Source organism: Drosophila biarmipes, chromosome 3L (genome assembly GCF_025231255.1).
Source record: "Drosophila biarmipes strain raj3 chromosome 3L, RU_DBia_V1.1, whole genome shotgun sequence".
NCBI classification, from domain to species: Eukaryota; Metazoa; Arthropoda; class Insecta; order Diptera; family Drosophilidae; genus Drosophila; species Drosophila biarmipes.
Genome location: NC_066613.1, coordinates 16,653,760 through 16,663,803, shown reverse-complemented (window position 1 = coordinate 16,663,803; position 10,044 = coordinate 16,653,760).

The window sequence follows — 10,044 nt, the reverse complement described above, 5'->3', positions numbered from 1 at the left end:
GCTTGGAGCGCAAAACTTTCATCTTACAGAATACGCGGAAGCCCCTGCTCCTCCTGCGCCCCTGGCCTTTTGAGGACGCATTCAACAAATTAATTCTGGCTTTGTCGCTACAGGAAATATGTTTAATTTCATTTAAATGCAGTAAGTGCAACACTTTGGTTGGCTCTCGCCAGCTCTGAATGGAGTCGAGATCAGGGGTTTGCGGCTGCATGTTTGGGGGCTGATGCAAATCATTTAGCTGAAGTTCTTTTGGCTTACATTTTGTAGGGGCTGGCTCTTAATTTTTTGCCTTGATTCCCTGCATGGGTACAACTTTTAAAGTGAGAGGGTGTAACAAGTAGAGAGGCGTTAATGAGCTTGACTTGGTTAAAGTTGTGGTAAACGGTTTGACTAAATACAAATCTCTGAGTCTAACGAAGGTTATCTTAAGACTACAGATATAATAAGTTGTAGACCTGTTTAAGTGTTAATCAACATCGTGGAAAAACACAAAAGAACCTTTCTTTATTAGGACTAAAATTAAAGTGTATATTACAAATTATTTGTGAGCACAGAAAATCCTTCAAGTTCCTTCGTCCTGCCCCATTAATAAATCTCAAATGCAGCAAACTCGCATCGACACATCTATCATTTTGACTACTGAGACCCTCAGTCCCCTAACAATCCAAGTTGTCAAAGTTCATCAACGAAAATCATTACAAAAATCACAAGTTCCCCTTCCTCGCCAATTTTAGCTGGAGCTCAACTTTTGAAAGTTAGTTTTGTGTTCATTTTTTTGTGCAATAAACAGTTTTGTACCACAAATTACAGCTTAACATTTTTGGTTTGCCAACGTCACATACTTGCGGATGATATATGGCGGATTTACATACAGCTCCGGTTGCCATTTTCTATATTTTCATGGTTTTTTCTTGGGATGGAATCGGGGGTAAGCGAACTCATCTGTCAGTTTTACATAGTGCACCCCAGAGAAATTTGTGTTTGTTGCATAAAAATGACATCGTACATTGTTGGCGAACGGACTTTGATGGCTGTATGACACACTGGTGAAAGAGGTTTTATAAAAAAAAAAAAACCAAAAATATATATCGAGTGCGACTGAGTGTGCTCTGTTTTTGGCATTTCTAAAAATGTTGCATTCTGGGGGGAGCCAATGACGTGGCTGCTGTGACAAAAAGCGCGTTGAAACCCTGCCCTCCCTACTTTTTCAGATCCTTTTCATTTCGGTGTTGTGCTGGGGCCAGGGCAATGACATCAATGCAGTTTTTATATGGACATTGTGGTCAGGAAAAACGTCAGCCAACCGCAATTTAAGAGGAAAGTTTAGAGGATGAAAATGAGCCGAGAGTGACAGCTTAATGAATATCATTTTGGCAATCATTGTAACAAAAAATAACTCATTTAACCAGTTATTACCATACAGCTAAAAAAAAAAAGCCTCAAAAGCTTGTAGCTAAATATGATAGGCAATGCGAATTCTTGAGGTTTTAAATTTACCTTTTTTGTTCATCAGGAATTTCTAGATCTTAGGAACATATTTATAAATTATTGTTTAAATTTGGGTAAATCGATTTTGTATTGTTACTCTTATTTGATAAATTTCCATAAATAATGTGATTTACGGCCTCTATATTAGTCGAGTCAGTCACATTATGTTTTTTGATGAATTTCACTTCGTGGTAATTTTAATGTTTCTATAATATTTTTTTTCTGTTTTTATTTAACACATTCTAACGATTCTAAATTTAAAGAAACACATCTGCAATGACTGGGCAACGCATTGTTTTGCTTTTTTCCTCGGCAACAGCTCTGTCTTGTGCGCATATTTGTTGGACTTTATTTTTTAATTTTCACAACTTTTGACAGCTTTGCAGTTGGTCACGTACGTGGCCAAGTCGGGAGTGCCATATATTGCTGTTCGAAGCTGGGGGAAATGGGAGTGGTATGGGAATGACCGCAGTGTGCAACAGCTGCCTTGGACGCACGTGACTGGCCCGGAAAAGGAACCCCTGGACCCCTGGACCTCGGGAACCCCGGAACCCTTCGCTACCCCGTTGTCCTGGCAAATTTTAATCAAGTTTTCTCGCCACGGCGCTTGGCACTCGTCCCTCAGTCTATTTAATTGTCAATTTGTTGCGGCGTGTGTCTGACTATAGACTACTGACTACTGTCTACCGACTGCGGACTGCTGACTGCCTGCCTGTTGCCTGATAAATTATGTCTAGCTGAACTGAAGCCGCAATTAAGGGTCGATGTGAAATGAAATGCAGCCCAATTCAATCCTAGCTTCTTGGCCAACATCCCTGTGAGCCGGGGGTTTACTCAGCCATTCTTATCTCTGCGCCGGGACAGGGAATTTCGGTTTATCTTGTCCTAATGATTCCATTGTCAAAGCCATTGCTACGGAAATTGTCTACACACATTTAAATATTCAACAGGATATTGCATGAAATATACATGAGCCAGATGCACACACACACAGTAGCTCAGAGGTGGGGCTAAGAAAATGTCCTGGTCGAAAGGACTGCAGGCGACATGTTTTTGTTGTGCGCAAATATCTTTTAGTTTGGTGTTCCTGAGAATAATTTTGACAGAATTTCTCGACTTATAATCTCGAATTTCGCATCTGATATATTCTGGTCTAAGAATTGGTTTTGCTTTTATTTTAGTGTTAGTTTTATCAGACCTTACATTATAAATAAAATGCAATGTGGTCATAAACAAGCAATGCAGGATTCATACACATTCAAAATAAATACCAAAATTAAATCATTTCTCCCAGTTATTACTTTTTAAAAATTATATCCAAATTAATGAAATATTATAAAGTACAAGTATCTTAAAGTTTAATTAATATCTATCAAGCACATAATTCTAGGAAAGATCATAAACAGCCGCCTCAGCATATTTGTTTTAATTCTCTTTAGAGGTCCTGACTGCTCGAGCATTGATTAGCCCAACTAATTGTGTTCCCTCTTTGCTGAGAGGATGGGCCTACGTTTCCCTGGAGGTTGGCCAAAACAAATGCCTTTCATTTCCGATTCCCGGCCGGCAGCGCACGAATGTCCTGGGAGCCGGCGGCTATCATTCGTCCTGCAGAGGCAGCTCGCTTATTGTATTATTTAGCCCTCAAACTCCGAGTACCAAACTGCCCTGGCATTGACTCTGACAAGTTGGCCGCCATTCGAGCGGCATTCGTTTTGTCTTAATCTCTCTGGTCCTGGTCTCGGTTTTGGCCATGGTTTTGGTCACCGGGGAGCACTGCTCGGCAATCCTGGGCGGGCTCCTCAAGTCTCCTTCGCTCTAATGCAAGTTGAAAACTTTTTGATGGCCCAAACGCAGGCAAATCACTTGGCTGCTCCCTGCTCCTGGCCAGGATCTCGATGACGAGCATGGTGATGCCCGGCTCATAAACTTTTACGCGCTCATTTTCGCCGGCGAAACCACGGCTCCCTTGACTTTGTCAGGTTGGTTTGTCGCCAAAAAACGGGAGATGAGAAAAAGCAAAACAGAAAATAGCTTTTCATTGTCTGTCTGTGGAAAAGCGGAGGAAAGGGCGGGAGTGTCAATAAAATAAATACTGTTGACGCAGCGCGGTTATTTCACAAACACAATCTCCATTACGGCATTTACATTCGCCGCTGTGTGGGTGACATTCCCGAATCTCTGTTGCTGTTTGCTAAACACGTTTGTTGACTCGCTGAGTGGCTGTATTTGACTTTAAGCGGCGCGAAGATAAAGACATTTGTTGCCAGACAGGGTGTAACTTAAAGGACCCGGGACACTCCCCTCCCCGACTGGCAATTGTCGGTCATTGTCATTAAGTTGCCCCAAATGAAGATGACTTTTTTCGCCTTCTTGCTGGCCAGTGTTTGATAAGGCCTCCGACTGCAGGGGAGGAAGTGTTGGGTAAGGGTATAAACTGATTTTATCGGAGTGCGGCTAGCCACCCACATTTCTGTAACACTTCTGCGGAGCGTAGACCTTAACCCCATTAACAACTCATTGTGGGCTTAGTGAACCCTGAACTCAGTTTCTATTTCCTTAGAGGTTTTCCTCAAGAAGATTTGTACACGCAGCGAAAAAAATACTTACCTTAAGATGTATTGAAGGTATCTATGTTTAATTTATACAGAAAGAATACAGAGTCTTCAAATTAATGTATTTTATTTTTAAAGGATATTTTTAATTAATTAAATGGTTCTAGCAATAATCATTTTTTACCTTTATTAACTTTTTAATTTTAGCTTATAAAAGGTTTTAAAAAACATGACATCCGGGCTTTTAGTTATAAGAATAAAATATTTTTAACAAATGTAAATATTTTTATGAGACGTAGAGAAAGACTTTCTGCACATTGCATATTGCACTTGCATATTTTTCTGTCAGTGCAGCACTTGTATTACGGTGCCGCTTCAGCTCGGCTTGGTTTATCTACTACTTTATTACTGTAAATCCTCAGATAATTTATTTGATTTGTACGCGCGAGTCCTGGAAACCCCCACGAGCAGTAGAACAACAGCAACAAGAATATCAACCGGAGCAACAACAATGGAAGCAACAGCTGCGTTGATGGAGGACCTCGTCCTTTGTGCGCCTGTGTGTGTGTGTGTGTGGGTGCAAAGGATACGCTGGGATGGCAGCTGAGATGTGGGTGCTGATTTGTATCTGCAAACTGTAAAGTGTATCGCATTACAATCAGATTAAGTTAAAGCCGCCACATGCAAGGCCCTCTCGTCTGTGTGAGTGTGATGTGCTGTGCTGCCTAAATTGAATTTAAATGCTGAATTGAAATAAAATTGAGGCAGAATTTACATGCCCAGCAGGGCTCGAGTTCTGTTCTATTTTAAGTAAATTAGGGAACGTCTGAGCCGACACGAACCCAGGGCCACAGATCGAAATTTAAGAGCCTATAAATATTTATTTGAGCAGGGCCAACATCCTTGATTTCTCTGGCCCTGTGGTTAGATGCATAATTTTATGACATATTCGTAAAATAAAGGCAGACAAGTCTGAGATAGGCTTATTTGTATTCATTGAATTTTATTTTATTTTTTTTGCTTTGCAGCAGGGACAAACTGAAAGGTAAATGTGTTATGAATTTAATCCAAGAGCCCTGAGATTTGAAAATATAGATTTCGTGGTAAAATTTTCATTTATTTACCTTAATTTACATAAATTTTAGCGAGTTATAGCTCTTGAATTGCGAAACATTAAACTCACCAGGCTCAAATGTATCTCATAGATAACTCTTTGTATCACCCACATTAAAACCTCTAAACTACTCACAATTATTCTACTAAACACCTACCTTAAACCGCAGCTATCATTTAGACAAAAACCCTCACAAAACCGGAGTTATCAGAAAAGCGAATTGGGGGAATCAAAGCCTGGCACAATGGACATTGTGAGTTCTGGTTTTTTGGGTTTTCTGATCGTAACTGCCGTTGGGCTACCTTTTTCCGAGCCAATTGCCCGTGGGCGATATAGAGTAGATATAGAATCCAGTCGCCATGTGACAACCAGTCAATTTTATTTTCTTTTTGCCCCGTTATTGGCAGGCGGTGGAAAACTAATGCCAATGGCTGACAGCCTGTTGTTCTCCGTGCCTGTTTTTCCGTTTGTGCGACGCAACGGCTGCTGACCAATTTGTGGGCCATCATCAAGTGTGAAATTTCCAATTTCCGTCCTGGTTGGGGCAAGACCTCCCCTTTTGCACCTCCTCCAATTTCCACCTCCTGTTTTTCCATTTCCCCCTATGGCATCATTTTTCCCTCCGCAGCATTTGTCTCACGTTTCGATTGGGCTGCATTTGCATCAGCGTTTCGCTGGATATTTGTCCAGGCTTTTTTTCTGCCTGTACTTGCTTTGTTTACACACAGCCATCATCAGCAATAGCGATCTGCTTTCGGAGCCACCGAAGTGATTTGCTTGGAAAATTGTTTAACAGTCGAGTATTGCAAATAAATTGTTTCGGTGCCTGTGTTTGCCCATCGCTTATGTGTAATGTTTAATTTGGAGAATTTGTTTATATCAATAGGTTAACAAATTTCAAATAAAGGTAATGGACAATCTGTTTTATTATATTTTTAAATTTGAAATAAAAATAAGTAAGTAAGTTCTTATATTTAGTTTTACAATACAATAAAATACAATTTTACACTTCCTAATTTACCTAAAACTACCATTGTCACGTCCTTCTGCCAGCTCATTAGCCTCATACTCATTCCTAAAATCAAATACCATACGTTCCAATCAACAGGAAACCCAAACCCGAAAGCCTGCCCTCAAAAGCTGATTTGAATTTAATTAAAAGCGTACAAATTGATTTAGCCAAGTTCGGGAGTCTGTGGAGAGAGGTCATCGGGTGAAAGGGCAGCACAAATTTAAAGTGGCTCACAAATTAAAGCGACTCACCAGGTATGCCCAAGCTACCCACGCTGTTATTCCAAATTAATTATGCTGAAGCGAAAGTTTAATTGAAGATATTGACGCAGAGCTGAGCCCGCTGAGTTTGGGCATAATTACACCTGTCCAAGTTGTTTCCACTTTGTTTCGGCCGCCTTCAATTTCACGAATGATAACACACAAATTAAGATGGCCCAAAGTGGAGGAATGGAGCGGGCTGATGAGTATACGCACTTAGGGCTGTTCTCCAGACGAACCCGAGCTTTCCTTTGAACTTGCATCAGTCAATTATTGGCTCTGGCCACATTATCAATAGCTGATTATACGGCCCGGTTTTCTCTTTTAAATGGTTAAAGCCGCAAAAAGGTCTGGAGTACCGGCCATTAACATGGCTAAAAAAGACGCACGGTCTAGACCTTCAATATTTTCCGCCAGCTCTTTTATGTACAACATACTCTTGCTGAAGGGTTTTCCATTTTATAAAGTCTTTTAAGACTTAATTAGTTTTAACAGACCCATGGAGTAAACATAATATTTCTACACAACACTAAGTAAAGATCAATAATTTAGATATTTCCTTTTTCAAAAACATTTTAAGCTTTTTACGCTTATTTTTAAAATCGTTTTATTGAATTAAGCTTAGAATACACTATTCCCAATAAAATTTGATAGCTTGCTAATTATAGCTCTTGAAAATTATACCAATATCATAAAGTTTCTCGAGATATTTCGAATGCAATTCTGAATCTTCAAGATATTAAATCCACGACTGAGCTCTTTCATATTTTAGAGTATTGAAATCTCCTCTTAACTATCCATATTTTCCTGGGCTCCTGTGGTCTCCTCCGCAGGCATTCAACTAAAATAAAAACCATAAATGGTGGCCGAAGCAGAGAAAGATGGGGAAAACGGGGAATCCCCCGGATGGGGCACAAGGCAATCAAACAGAAAGGCTGCCTCAGCGGCTGACTCAGTATGTGGCTAAATATGTGCGAGGGTGGGGCGACTGCAAATGGCTGCCGGTTAAATTGGCAACACTTTATCAAAAAATATAAAAAGCACTAAAAGTCAAAACGCATGGCAAACTGTTGGCAGTCCAACAGAAATAACACAACAGCAAAAAAATAGAATAAAAGAGACTGGCCCGAGAGGGACAGGGGTCCAGAACCGGGTCCACGATGAGGCGGTTGATGGCAAAAAGGCTTGCATATAGATTGGCAATAAGGACAAGTTGAACCATCATCATGACAGCGGAACCATCAAAAGCTCGGAGACCGGAAGAGATGGAAGTACAAAAAATATGCAAATTTCTCGCATAATTCATATAGAATTGTTCTGTTTATGAAATGTGGCAAAAAAGCAATTTAAGCAACTCCTTTTCATGGCTCGTTATCACATTTTAAAGATCTGTTTTTTAAGTTCACGTAAGATATTATTACCTTAATTACAATGCATGTTTCTTTAAAGAAATCCTTCAAGAATTTTTTACACTTATTAAATTTTGTTATTTATATTATTTAAAAGCTCACATACAGAATTTAATTTTAAATATGTTCTTGTTGCTCACTTACTAAAGAATGCAAATACTTACAAAAAATGGAGGTAATGCGTTTGATTTATTCAATTCATTTAAATATTCAAAATTTTTTTTCCTTTTAATGTTTTACATTTTAATTTTTAATACAGCTTCGCCTCGCTCTGTCAATATATATTAAATATATATAAAATGCATTTTTTAGCACATTCAAATATGTAGTGTCAGTAGTAGTTTCACGCAGTTTCATTAACAAATATTTCAGCCATTCTTCATTCTCGTCATGAAATACTATTACTTTTTTGCGAATGCTATTGTTGTTCTGTGGCCAAGATTAATGGGTAGAATTTTTTGCTGGCTTCAAAAGAATTCTGTTTGCTTTTTTGCGGTGCGTGCCTGATTGAACAGCGTTGATTAAGTTATATGAAGCTTTTTTGTCGAGTTGTTGTTTATCAAATTGTAAGGAAATATTTAAACAACACTATTTGCACGCCCAGGCAACGCTTACTGGTAGATTCTGTTTAATAACAAAGAGACATAGTTTTATTTTAAAAATTCATGTAATACACTTAACACTACCTATCACTAATCAATTAATAGTTTTAACAAAATTGCTGTGAAAATAGCATGAAATATAATCACCAATCCCCATGCTCTTTTGACCACTGGACCCAAATCGATTTTCCGGAAGTAAGAGGACTTTGAAAGCGAAAAGTGCTTGGGTTTCCAATTAACTTTTATTTGCACCCCCGAGCTCTCGACCGCAGAGAGTAGATGATATGGCTGTGTAGATGGATAGATGGCTAGATGGAAAGCTGATGCCTCGACAACAAAATCTCCAGACAATGCCGCCACCGAATAAAATGTAAATTATTCAAAAGGTAGCTGTGCTGCGAAAGAATATGGCGCTATGGATGTCATTTCCTACGACTCCACAATGGAAATGCCTTTCTCCGTAACCAAAACGAAAGGCAAAAAGAAGGAGGGCTGACTTGAAAAGTGCCTCCGCGAATGCATTAAATTCAGTTTTCATGCAACTGAGACAACAGTTGAGTAAATTATGGCAACGAGCTGCCGCCAACTATCCAAGAGTAGCTGAAGTTGGATCCGCAAAAGGGGAAGGTTGGAAAATGGAGGGGGAAAATGGCAGCAGCAGGATGAAAATGAGTGTCAGCCTGGATGGCAGACTCTGTTTGGTCTCTTGCAATTTTTATGAAGCATGTTGAATTTTCCTTAAATTTTATATTGCTTCTTTTTGCTAGCCATCATCAGATTGGCAACTTTAAAGGAGAAAGAAGCTCTCTCATTTTATGAGAAGAACAGGAAGTATTATATTAGTTATTTAAACCTTTTTCTTACGAGAATTATTTGGAACGAGAATTCTAATATTTTTTTTAAGATTATAACCATTAAGGTTTCAATTAAATATCATAAGAGTTCTTAAATATTAAAACTTTATGATATTTTAATTATAATGTATTATGATTTAAAAAAATTCTACAAAAGGTATTTTATTAATACTTTCCAGGGGAATACAATTTTTTATCTTTACTAAGAACAATTTGTATTCTTATCTGCTCAATTCCACTGAATTGCTCAGAGGTTCGAAACAAACTGAGCTTCATAGGCAGAGAATCGTTTTTTATTCGGCTTTATTTTCGTTAAGTTTCCTTCATCGTATAAGAGATTTTCCTGCTCATGCGTAAGAGTTAACAATCTGCGGAGAGCTCAACTCTCATAGAATCAAAACAAAATTGTTTTTGATGATGATTTAGGCCAAAAGCACACATTTTGTGCGTTCAGAGAAAAAGGCCACAAGAGCAGAAATGAAAGAAAGAAAAAAACCTTAAATTTCATTGGCCAAGCAAATGTCACAAATTAGAAGGCAACATAAACACGGGCATATTGAGGTAGGACTCGAGTAAGACTATGTACTATAGTTTAATAATAAAGAGTCAAGAAATTCTGAAAAACCTTTGAAGTCTGTCGGTAACCTTACTGGACAATCTCCTTATGATCCCTTTATGATGTGTGTACTTGAGCATCCATCACCCAGACGGGGAAAAACTCATCATAAAGTGAAGTGGATGAGAGACCCCATT